The following is a 12,456-nucleotide window of genomic DNA, read 5'->3' as shown; positions in this document are numbered from 1 at the left end:
CTAGCCAGATTAATCCAAGAGTTAACTCATGTAGGTATTTGGGATTTTTAAACTCAAACTGAAACTGCAAAAATACATCCAAAACTGAGGAAGCAATAAGCATAAAAGCAACACAAATCAAAATCCTTGCTCCTGTTGAAATTGGAGCAGAAATCTCTTTTTCTTTCAGCCACTTGTTGCCATGTCTGGCTGCGCTCTTGCAGCCTGAAATCTGGTTATGCCATATGCCAGCAAGTGGGGTAAAGGAAGCCTCTTGTACAGCTGACAGCAAAAGATTAAAATAACACTGCCAGCAAGAAATGCAGTCTAGCAAACACTCATCCACAAGCTTAGGGTGGATAGAAAGGAATTTTATCAAAGTACTTATACAGAAATAGAGAGTAGAGGGGGCTCTGAAAAGAGTTAGGAAACAAGAGGAAACAAGGACAGTGGATGTAACAGATGACCCAAGGGAAGACACAATAAACATTCACAAGGACACACTTTACCTATGGTTTATGCACTGTTTGCTATCAGAGATTGCCAGAGGAAAGATCTCAACTTCAGCAGCAAAATAAGTTGATGCTCCCCTCCCCGACAATTGTTAATCCATCTCATTAAAAAGGGCAGCGTATTTGAGATGAGGATATCAGCCTACCATTACGAGTTTCCTTGTACTAATCTTGTCTTTTATGCCATACCCAGCCCTGTCCTAAGCCAAGTTCTGGAGTTAAATAGTGAAGACTACTTAACATTTACCTTGTAATTTCATTATTGTTTTCTACTCTTGTTTCTCATACATTATGTAGTACAAGTTTTTGAAATCACAACCCTAAAATATAATAAAGGAGAGGAAGAAAAGAAACATTGCACCTTAGTGAGATTTTCATAACAAAAAATCATAGCATTGTTTGTGAACCTGAATTTAGGAGCTAAGATCACATATCACTGCATCTGTCTCTTCACCATGGATCTTGCATATTACACCATGCCAAAAAAGATGCAATTGTTCAAAGATTATGAATTTAAAATGCACATTCATAAAGGCACAGCTATTTTTGCCATCTTGTTGCAGCTTTATCTGGGGGACATCTTCAATGTCAACAAAACAGGGAGGGTTCTTGTACCATTTTATTAAAGAGGATGGTTGATGAGTGTCCCCTTTTTGAAATCAACACCAGCTGGACTTCATGTCCTACTTGCAATGCATAAAGACTGTATGTGTTCAGCATTTGACCAGAACAGAACACAGAGGTTCTGTTGTCTATTTATTTTTATGTGGCAAAAAGAAAAAAGCATTATAAAAACAATAATAGGGAAAAGGGAACATGAGAAACAGAACAGCTTTAAAGTTTCAAGTTTGAACAAAGTAACATCAATAGCAGTCAAAAATACTGCTTAAATCTGTGTATTCATTTCCAAAAACAACTTTTCACATTTAACTGAAGTAGAGTAAAACAGACACAAAGTGTCCAGAATCACAAGTTTAAACAGCTGTTTTCAGAAAGAGGAGATTTACTTTGCTGCAAAAATATTTTTGTTCGAGAAAAGGAAAAATTCCAGAATAAAAAACACCACAGTTGCAAGTCAGCAGTTCAAATTACAATTACTTTGATGCCCTTGGTTAGGAAACACTAATATTTAGAAGGAAATAAGTAGCTTGTATTGATACCCATGGATGGATAAGGCCTTTCCAAACTACCTTGTTCTATCAAAACAGAGCCAATCTTTCAGCCAGCTCTATTGAAGGAACATAAAGGAACAAAAGCAGGACCATTCTGCTTTAAAAAGCCCCAAAACCTCAGATTTGTGTTAGAAACAGGAGCATGAAAGAAAAAATCTATTCCATCCCCTAATTGTAAAGTGTACGTTTAGAACAGAAAATAAGATCAATATCTCTAAATTGTTTTTTGAAAATAAATCTTCATTGTTTTATTTATCCCTTTATATCTTGGCTTGCATTAAACCAACAGATCTAGCAATGTGTTATCTACTATGCAAGGATTCTCCTGATCAGGAAAAAACTTCCAGTGACATTATTTCCTCCTTCTTTAATTCATAACGCATAAATAATCTTAGGAATGGGACTAAGAGACACTTTATAGAAATCCCCAGATTTCATGTAACTAAAATGATTTGAGGTGTTTGGAAGGTGATAGCCTCAGTTGCATTGGGTTTTTAATTGAACTTGCTATTCAACACTGATTTCTTCTAAGAGCTGGGAGAGTTTAGTGCTATAGAAAGCTGACCTTTCAGACCAAATCTGATTTAGGAGTACAGGTTGCAGTAAACTGACTAATATTATTCTATTGGGTTATGTTAGCAATTTGTTATTAGCTAGGACAAAGTGTACTCCTGGATGTGTATTTTCACCACAACTCTGAGTTTGATTTTGTGTTCTGCAACAAATTTTAGAGAGAGAGTCTAAAAGTAAGTCTTCTTACTCTTGGAGACTCTCATCCAGAGTAAGGTGCAAGTGTGGGGCAGAACAAGCAGGAGAAAAACACGCAGAAAAGTAAAATGTGAGCAGACTAAGGAGTAAATTTCTTCATATCTTCAGTTGTACATGCTGAAAGCACTACAGATTAGATAAGGGCAAACTAAAAACATCTGGCAATTCTTTCTGAATATGTCTTTGATTGTCTGAGGGAAAATTGCTCTGTAACTTTTTTGCATTTCATTTAAGATTACAGCTAAAAGAGTCCAGTGACGTTTTGAATATGGTAAAAAAAACCCAGATGCATTGGTGGAATAAAATAATCCATTTTAATTTTTAATAAAATCTGGTAATCAATACTTGCTATATGCCAAAAAGGGTTTTTGGCATTTAAAAAATCATCAGAAAACAGCATTCAAAAATTGCATAAATTTTCAGTTCAAATACTGCAAAATTATGTTAATGCATAAGAACTTTGGCCCTTAATTTCGTTGGCAGCAGGACTGAATACTAAAATTAATATTTGAAAGCTACGGATTGGACTCCATTCCTCATTTTAGATGTGTCTGCAGACTGAAAACAAAACATCCCTGCTCTCCCCACTCTTACAAAAGGTAAGGAATATAAACAACACTACTTAAAAAACATTTAAGACTAAAAATAAACTCAAGTAAACACTGTAGACTGTTTACAGAGAGATTCAACTATTTCCTAGTGAAGCAATTTTTTGTAAAAGTAAAAAAAATCTCATCATAAAGAAATATTAATAGAGTATTGGCACAACACAGCTGATCACTTTGTGATATTTTATTACTAAAGATCGCAAAAACTGCACTTTTCCCTTGACATGATTGTATTTGAGTGGCTTGACTATTAAAGCAGATAAATTATGTTACAAAAAGGAAATCAGGCAAAAACCTGCTTTAAGGCTGGTCTTGGGCAAAGCATGTCCTCAGAAAAAGGTCTCTCCCTCTTGGGAACAGGAGGAAATCAGTGCCTTTACTCATACTAAAATCTGCTATACCATCTCAGAGTGCAAAATGCCTTAAAATACATCAAAAGCCCAAAGCATAGATGAGGCTGTGACCCTTTTCATTACTTGATTGCAGAACAGACTGGATATTCCTTGCAAGCCAATTGCACCATGTATAAACTCTAATTTGAATTACGCTGCCACCACTGTGAAACTGATTAAAGTCACATTTAACTTGAACAGAGCTGTGTGCTGTGATTTTACACATAAACTGCATTCACTAGTAGGAATTTCTTAGATGTCTTCTAATGTTCCCCAAATTCTATGCAAGTAAAAGCCTGTACATTAATTTTAGATCATTGTTGCAGTGGCTGCAAAACATGTCTTAATATTTTATCATTTGAATTATTCACTTCCTAGTGTCCTAGTCCTAAAATAGATTACTTCTTTCCTATGCCTTGAATTAGATTTGCCAGTCACAGTATTTGCACAGCTTTCAAACATCAAGAAATGGGGAATGAGAGGGAAAGTTTGCACATTCCAATATTCAGCAAAAAGACTGAGTATCTTTGAGAAATGCAGGATTACACACTTCTTTTACCATGGAAAAACATGTCCCTCATTAATCTTAGTGTGATGATGCCCAACAAGTCTGATAACTTCTAATCATTTCTTTGATCACATTTGTCAACCATATGAACTCCAAAAAGTCAAAGTCCTACTGCAAGTCGCTTCCTAAACATAGACAGAAAATGCTATCAGGAGTTAAAATACTGACTCCTCTCTTATCTGAACTCTTCCCAAGCCCATGTAGCATATTTTGAAGCCAAGGACAGTTGTTACAGCACTTCCACTACAGGAAATCCTCAGAGAAAATCAAGAACAGTGAGGTTCAGATGAACTCCAGCAGGATGGAGTGCTACAAAGCAAGCAGAAAATAAGCAAATTGGATTATGTGCTCAGTGAACCTGTCTGTAGATACAATTCACAGCCTTCCCTGACTGTTTGATGAGCCTTCAGGAGGCAAATCTCAAATTCTCTTTTGTGCTGGCAATCTCCCTCAGCGTGCTATCAGGATGATAGCTGCTCTGGATAACCAATTGCTTCAATAAAACAGAAATTCACATGTTTGTTTGAGGAGCAACTAACCAACTGCTAATCAATTAAAAGTTGCTTACCTGTCTCTGGCAGTTGGCACAATACTTCCATCACAAACTCACAGGGGTTTTTAAAGTAATTGCTAAGTTACCTTTGTACCTGGCTGTGCATTAACCTCATTATCCTCTTCGGGGTAGTTTTAGGCACAAGACACCACAACAGGAGAGTTCCTCTGCCTCTTTTACTCATCTCCCCTCATCTCTAATCTCATGTTAGTAAAATAACTCCCATCAATCAGGCACGATACAGCAGTAAGTAACTGGTGTCTGGCTAATGTGATTTTTCTACATCACTAAGTCCTAAATGGGGAGAAAAATCTTCTGCCAGCCCACAAGTGGAGAAAACAGAATATGGTAGTTCAACATGGACTGATTCTACACATTTTTAAACAATTTATCAATTGACGTATGTTGCGCTGCCAGGGAGTAATCTAAATTATCTTTGTTATTCATGGTTGGAACTGTTGCTTATAATAATGCTTCCTGTTGTTACAAACAAGATTTGAAGCCAGGAAAATTATTTTTCCCTCTCAAATATTGTGGGCTTGTCCCTTTTGACACAAGTTTTAGACATGTCCAAATTTCTGTATCCCAGTAAAAGGAGAAAGCCAACGCCCAACAACAAAAGAAAAGAAAGCAAACAAGCAAGGTCTCCTTTGAAGAAGATTGCTGGGAAAAGCAGCACAATTTATTGATTTCTCTTAATAAGCTCCAAGAAAATAGTCATGCCCTGTAGCATTCCCTGATATATCAGATGTGGTTTGATTTCTCCCCCTGCTTTTTTTGGCGTATTTTACTATACTGGACTGTAAAAAAGTAGAGGTTACCAGAGAGCAGAGATGGAACAGCTCTGCTTCAGTGCAAAAGCAAACTAAATACAGACAATTCTTTCTGGGTATGGGCAAGAGGCCTGCCCAGATTTCTGAAATTGGTTCTTCATAACTTGAAAAAAATAGACATCATATCAATAATTTTTAGGTTTTTAAATGAGTTACGTGAAGTACCTAGGAAGATGCCATTTTTTGTACTATTTTCTTAACTTTGAACTTGCAACAAACCAACTCCAAAGTCTTCTCTGCTCTCCAGGCTATTTTCTTGACAGTTATAATCCAAATCAAGAGAATCAAGACACTAGAGGAAAGCACTAAGAGAATTGGAAAAGATTGGTCAAACTGCCATTGTGTTGTGCTTCTAATAGAATCCTGCGATTTTTCAGAGTATCAAAGTACATCAAAACACCATGAAAAAACATGCAGATCATAAGTATCTAAGGGACTGGGGGAAGCAAAGAAAGTACAGCAAATAATAGAGGAAAAAAACTATCTTCCCTAAGGTAGATTTTTCCTACAGAAAAAAATAACTTTTCCTTCTGTTTCTTGAAAAAGTTCATACATACGATATGAATAAAGGACACCTGTCTTTGATAATTCTTTGGTAGAAGGAAAGGACAGAATTTCAATAAGAGACAAAATGTGCTATCAGCATCATAATGGATTCAGAAATTTCTAGATTCACTTTAGCCCAAATTTTTCAGGCCATGAAATATGACAGTGTAGTCAAAATAGACAGCTTAGTTGCATGGTCCTCCTAGGACACTTCATTACATAGGTTTGTTTTTTAGGACAAGAGAAAAAGTGTGGGAGATGTCAGCAATTGCTGTTGTCCTGCCTGAAGCAGAATGTCTCCTCAAAGAGTTTTATTCCTTCTCCTTTAGATTCCAGATGATAAAAATTACTCATGTTTGCTCTTCTGGACTATTCCCTATCACCCACTTTTTGTTATCACAGGCAAAGGTCTCAAAACCTTCTTTAAAAAAGCTTTCTATTTAGTCTAGGCATGCAAACACTTTAGAGCAGCGTCTCTGGAAACCTGCAGACTGTAGCCCTATAGAAATTATTTCTAGTGCAGTAATTTAGTCATGTACATCATAAAGCATTAGTATTTTACAGTGATAAGAATCCATTCAAGATGTAAGGTAAAGCCTTGAGAAGACTGACCAAACTGCCATGTAAAAATTGTAACAGTGTGCCATTATGCAGGACTGAGATTTATATTTACACAAGGAGCAAAGTCACATCCATTACTCTTTGCCAAAGAAATACCTTGCAAATATTTCATATTGATTGCAATATATTAGTACCAGGATGAATTTTATAGGCCAAGTATTTTAGCCTAATTTGTCAGGCTGCACTTGCAATTTGTATGTGCCATAGGCCAGTAGTTCTATTGTTTTAGAACACCGAAAAAACTACAAAGTTGAATTCTGTTACAGAACCTATACTAAGAAAAAAATACTTCCTTTGAAGTAAACAAAAACTAAAACCATCAAATCATGGGGGCTGTTGTAACATATTGTAAGATTGCTATTGTCATTACATTACAAGGGTTCCATATTGCCAGAGTTTCATACCTCCTTGATGTTTCTCGTAGGCAGCTCCTCTGGGCACTGACTGTTCCTTGTCCTCACAGCAGCCAGCTGACTCCAGCTCCCCCAACCAACCCACCCTTTCATAACACTCTTCTTATTGGCTACAGGTGTGGCCCGTTCACATCAGGCCTGTTCCCAATCTCTATTAATTGGCTCAGCTGCAACTCCTTAATGGGGTAAGATTACTTTCTATACTACCTTTACTTTCTTATATTGTATCCCCCTACAGGGAGGGCTGTTTTTTTTTAATGCCTGTCTTACTCGCAAAATGAAAATGTTACAGGAGTTTTATTTCTAGACTATCACACCCTTACTAAATGTCTCAGATAAGAACAAACTGCTGGAGAAACATGAAAGACAAGTCAGTAAATACCTGCTGTCCTGGTTAGCATGGATGGCAATACTTTGTCATAGACTGTTCAGCTACAGATTCCACCTGGTACCAAGAAAAAAGTTAAGCAACTTTTTCCTTCACAATACACCCTTATTATACTAGGCAATAGGTGTTAGAGGATAACAGCATTAAACTTTTTCTTGCCAGTTCCAAATGCATTAGAACAATTATTCATCATTAACAATCAGAAGGAGGCAAACATGACAAAATTGAATAAGTTGAAATGAAAAACTTCACTCCTAAATGTCAATGGACCTTGCATTCAGCCAGCAGGGCAATGTATGACAAATAGGTATAAACATTTAGGGATTAAAACAATTTGCAAGCTACTTGGACTTTTCCATCTTCCTTTAGACCTGCAATAAATGGGGTTTTTTTCATATGTAGCTCAATTAATTATCATAATACTTAGATAGCAATTAGCACTGTTGAGAAGAAGACAAAGCATGACAAATATAGAGCAGTGTCTTTCCACAAAGCAGTAAGAAAGGTTTTTCCCAAGTCAAGTCCATCCAATTCTCAAACATCTAACTACAATGTTCTCTATTCCATTATTTTTCACCTGTATATGCAGCTCTTACATAGAAGTAAGAATACAAAGCCCTTTCCTACATTTATTCCTACAGAAGTGAAAATCCTTTTTCCTTCTTAAAATGTTATCATATTCTGTTTCAGGATAAAAACATAAATTTTCGTCTTTCTTATTAAAAGGCCATAGAATTCACCCCAAACTGGAAAAAAAAACCAAAAAACAAACAAACCTCAGAACCTTCTGTAATACTTCCATAAAAGACAAATCCACACGATTTTAAATGCAAAATATTACCTGCATGAAAACTTCTCTAGATTTCAGCTTTCAATTAGTTTTTTCATTAGCTTACTGCAAAGTTGCTCTACAAGCCCATTACAAAAGTAAAATCCTTTTCCACTTCAATCTGCTTTGTTGACTGCTACAGATCATTGCAAAGAAGCCAAGGAATGCACAGCAATTAAGTTGTTCAATTTTTCTATTTAAATTCGCTTAGGAAAACAGCTTTGGATATAATTACCTTATTATTTTACCTTTGGGTTTTAGCCTTGGAGAGAAGAAAAAGCCTTGCAAACAAAAGTGCTTAAATAGCATTCTGAATGCCGTATCACCAAGTCAAGGAAATCCAAATGGAAAGCCTCAGATTCTTGAGCTATGAACATCCAATACAAACACCTCAGCAGACTTTATACAAGGACAGTGACCTCCTCCAAAGACCCCCAAACTACAGGGTAGAGTTGCTAAATACAAAATATTCCACTCTGCAGAGATATCTAGTAAAACAAGTCTGTCCTGAGCAATTTCTTGCTCTGGTGAGTGCAGTATAACGTTCACAGCATTTTAAAGTTTCTTTCCTTTTTTTCATGTGATGAACAAAAGCCATCAGAACAACAGATATCCATAACATAAAACTATTCATTATATTCATAACTACCACAGCCTAACTGAGGTAACATTCCTTACACACCACAGCCTCAGACAGTGTGAGGGTCAGGCTTCTGCTCTTTGAATATCTGAAAGGCTGGACTGTAGTTCTGTACAGCCAAGAATAATTAACTTGCTAAGTAGAAAAGGATAGTTAGAAATAAATATTAACAAAAACCCTTTTTCAGCCATTGTCTTTCCAGTGTAGCTCCTTGATTCCAGGTTTTTTTTGTTGTTTTTCTTCTTTTTTTTTTTTGTTGTTTTTCTTCTTTTTTTTTTGAGCTGCAGCATACACCAGTTAAGTGCTCACAGGCTGATCCTGTTTTTTAAAGCCCTGCCCAGCAGCTGATCCTGTGCCTGAGCTTCAGCTCACCAGCCCAACCCAATTTTCACCTTTCTACCCCAACAGTGCTCAGGGCCTCCCCCCAACACACTTCACACTCCTTCTGCCCCAGGGACTCACCTGGTACCTTTCTGAGAGCACACACAGCTATTTTCATCTATCACACCAGTGTAAAAACAGCTGTTGGAGATGGTTTTGGGGGGAGATAGGGGTGCTACAGGAAGAATATTGTTACTACTGTCAGCACTACAAAACTTACCAAGCATTGTAACAGCATGCCGATTAAGCTTTGAAAAGTAAATATGTGAGGAGTCATTTGGCAAAGAAATAGCATTGAAATCTTAATCTGATTCATATTGTGATACCTGACCAAACTGAAAATGAGGTAACAGAATTCAGGTAAGGCTTAACCAACAGACTATGCAATTCCTAAACTCCCTGCTTCAAAATCTGCAGGGGAATTGGACAGGTACTGCAAGCTCAAGGCAGAAAGACACAGAACTTTCAGAAAGAGCCACCCACAAAAAAAGTCACATCATCAAACCAGATTTTATCATTAAATACTGTATCAAAATGTTTCATTTGTCACAGCCACAGTTCCTTTACTGCCTTTAACCAGGCCTTACAACAGCACTTTAATTTTTGCATTTCTGAAAAGAGAAGGACCTTAAAGTTCAGTAAAAAAGGTAAGACCAAATTTCCTAGCTTAAAACCACACTGACAACAAACAAACAAAAAAAAAACCTATAAAAAACATGGAAGGTGTTTTCTTTTAACAAACCCTTTGAAAAAATGTAATTTCCTATAACCTGCTAATTTTCATATGAAATCAATATTTGAAGACAGAGCTGTGACCAATGATGCATCAGCTGTTCTCTACTTATCACTATTTGATAAAAATTATCCATTTAGCATATTTGTAGTCTGAAAGGCTTCCCTCACGTATCACCAAAAGCATTTTTAACAAGAAGCTTAGATTCCACAGTCAAAAATCAACAGCTCACTGTGATTTCCCTGCTCCACCTGATAGGTCAGATAGATATGACATGCTTGCAGCTTTAACAAACAGAAGTACCAAAGAGCTAGACTGATTTCCAATGTCAGATGCACACAGGAGTCCCTCAGAATGCCAAGTTCCAGCCAAAATAACCCACAGTTCCCCTCCTGCTATCATTTGGCATTCAGAAGAGTACTTGAAGTTAACACAGTAGTGAACTTTTTGCAGAGAAATTGACTTGCTCAGGTAGGTGTGGAAAAGAAGACAATAACCATGTATTTGAGGTCCAAGCTGGGACAATGAAGTTGTCAGCTTTTCCTTCTTTTCCTTGAGGGGCCATTAGATAAGAACTACATGCATCAAAGGTCTATATTGTAACCTATCCTGTAATGAATATAAGCTCTGGTGTACATCCAGTAAGGCTATTTTAATTTCAATGCTTTACATACCATAAGAACACCTTCAAGTATCTTGCAAAGGAAGTATAAGCAGCACTGAGTCCCCATATCCCTCACCAACCTAGAAAAGTGTTTTGTTTAGTCCTTAGAAGGAGGGTACAGACTGCTTGTCCAGTCTTCTCATGAACACGTTCCCCCATGTCTAATAACCCACAACAAAAAACTGTAAAACTTATCCTCTATAAGTTACATCTAACTTCACTAGAACTATTACTGTCTTTTCTGATCCATACTGAATTATTTTTCCACCCCCTCCAGGAGATATCCAAAGCCTTACCTTTTGCAGGCTAGATTTCCCAATGGAAAGCAGTCACAACCTCTGGTGTTACTTGTGGACTTTATGTGGGCAAAACAATCTGCTAGCCAACAGCAGTAATTGCTTTTTCCGCATGGTTTGTGGAGCCATTAGATACTGGGTCAGAAAAAGCTGCTCCTTACATGTATTTAGTTAGAAAAACCGAGATTAAATACTGTTTATGCATAAGTGGGCAGTAAGAGCAGGATTGTCCCCTCAGGAAGGCCAAGGTGGCCTCTGAGGGCAGCTAAGCACAGTGTCCGCCTCACCCGCTGTGGTTGTTCCCCATAGCAGGTAGGTTGGAAAAGCAAATCTCACCTGCCATTGGGGACCCCCAGGGCCACAACACAGGGCCAAGGCCACCAACCAGCCAGGGATATCACAAGGACCACAACCCAATCCCTCAGGAGCAGGGGGACCATGATCCCAGCCTGGGTTTAAATGGAGCCCTCCTGCGGAAGGCCTCAGGTGCGGCCGCTTAGGGCCCTCAATGCACTCAGGCCTTTGGAATTATTTCCCAAACCCCTGCTCCCTGTTCCCAGGTGCTGTGTGTTTGCTCTATTGCTTTGATGATGTGACCTTCTTGTGTGTGACTCCATCTGAGAGTGCTGTGTTTTTCTACCTGGAGCCTGCAGTAGATGTCCAATTCCCCTGCAGATTGTGCAGCAGGGAGTTCAGGAATTGTGTCTGTCAGGCAAGCCCCACGTGGATTCTGTTACCCCATTTTCAGTTTGGTCAGGTATCACAACATGAATGTAGATTGAGATTTCAATGCTATTTCTCTGCCCAATGACACCACACTTGTGCCTGTGAATACTTTGCTATTGACAGTGCAGGTGCTGCTGCACCCCTTCTGTGTGGGGGCAGTCGAGTCTTTGCAGAGCCAGGTGGCTTTAGAATGGGGTGGGGTTTTTTCTACAAGCTGCTTTGTTGTTGTGGGCACACAGTTTGGGGTGATTGGGAGTGATGCTCATCCCTAATGGGCTGCAGCTGTGCAGGACAGGTGAATAATATTGAAGGTAATGAGCCCAGGGGCGCTGACCAACCACCAAAGGGAACAGAGGGCACACAGGTGCAGTGCATCAACAGGAGGGGATAAAAGGTTGGGCTAAAGAACAAGAAAGAGCAAATACTTGCTGTTTTTGAAGAGGTAAGGTGTTGTTCTGTGTAGCTGAATGCTTAAGGCTTTCTCAAATTTTGTTGCGATACTGTACTTGTTATGGCTATCTCAACTGCAACAAATGGTGTGTTTTTTTCCCTTTCTTCAAATGTGTTTTTGCTACGTGTTTTATCATTGTAAGAGTATCCTTAGTATGTCAGTCTGGAGTTCTATAACTATGTAAAAAATATTTGCAAAGGTATAATTTTGAATTTGTTTTTGCAGTGTCTTAAGTAATTGTAACTGCTTCTCTATGAGCTAGCTTGATTTGCCTAAGGAAGGTGAATTTCTTGATATTCAATGTGTTTTGTGGTAACTGAAATACACCAGCTTCATAGATTTTGTATGTTTTGATAAACTTAAGGTTGATATTTGCATTTTGA

General features: G+C 37.9%; 1 protein-coding gene across 1 annotated transcript in view; it reads right to left on the bottom strand.

Moving 5' to 3' along the window:
- Positions 1-10,994, bottom strand: part of GULP1 (GULP PTB domain containing engulfment adaptor 1) — a 165,067-nt gene extending 154,073 nt beyond the window's left edge. The window contains exons 1-2 of the mRNA XM_058809193.1: positions 10,897-10,994; positions 10,611-10,680 (exon numbers count right to left, since the gene is read on the bottom strand). The gene's annotated coding sequence lies outside the window, so the exon portion shown is untranslated. The remainder of the gene's footprint in view (positions 1-10,610; positions 10,681-10,896) is intronic.
- Positions 10,995-12,456: the final 1,462 nt, after the last annotated feature.

The sequence above is a fragment of the Ammospiza caudacuta genome, chromosome 8 (assembly GCF_027887145.1).
Source record: "Ammospiza caudacuta isolate bAmmCau1 chromosome 8, bAmmCau1.pri, whole genome shotgun sequence".
NCBI classification, from domain to species: domain Eukaryota; kingdom Metazoa; phylum Chordata; class Aves; order Passeriformes; family Passerellidae; genus Ammospiza; species Ammospiza caudacuta.
Note: the sequence above shows the minus strand (reverse complement) of the source record. Positions and strands in the feature narration are given on the sequence as shown.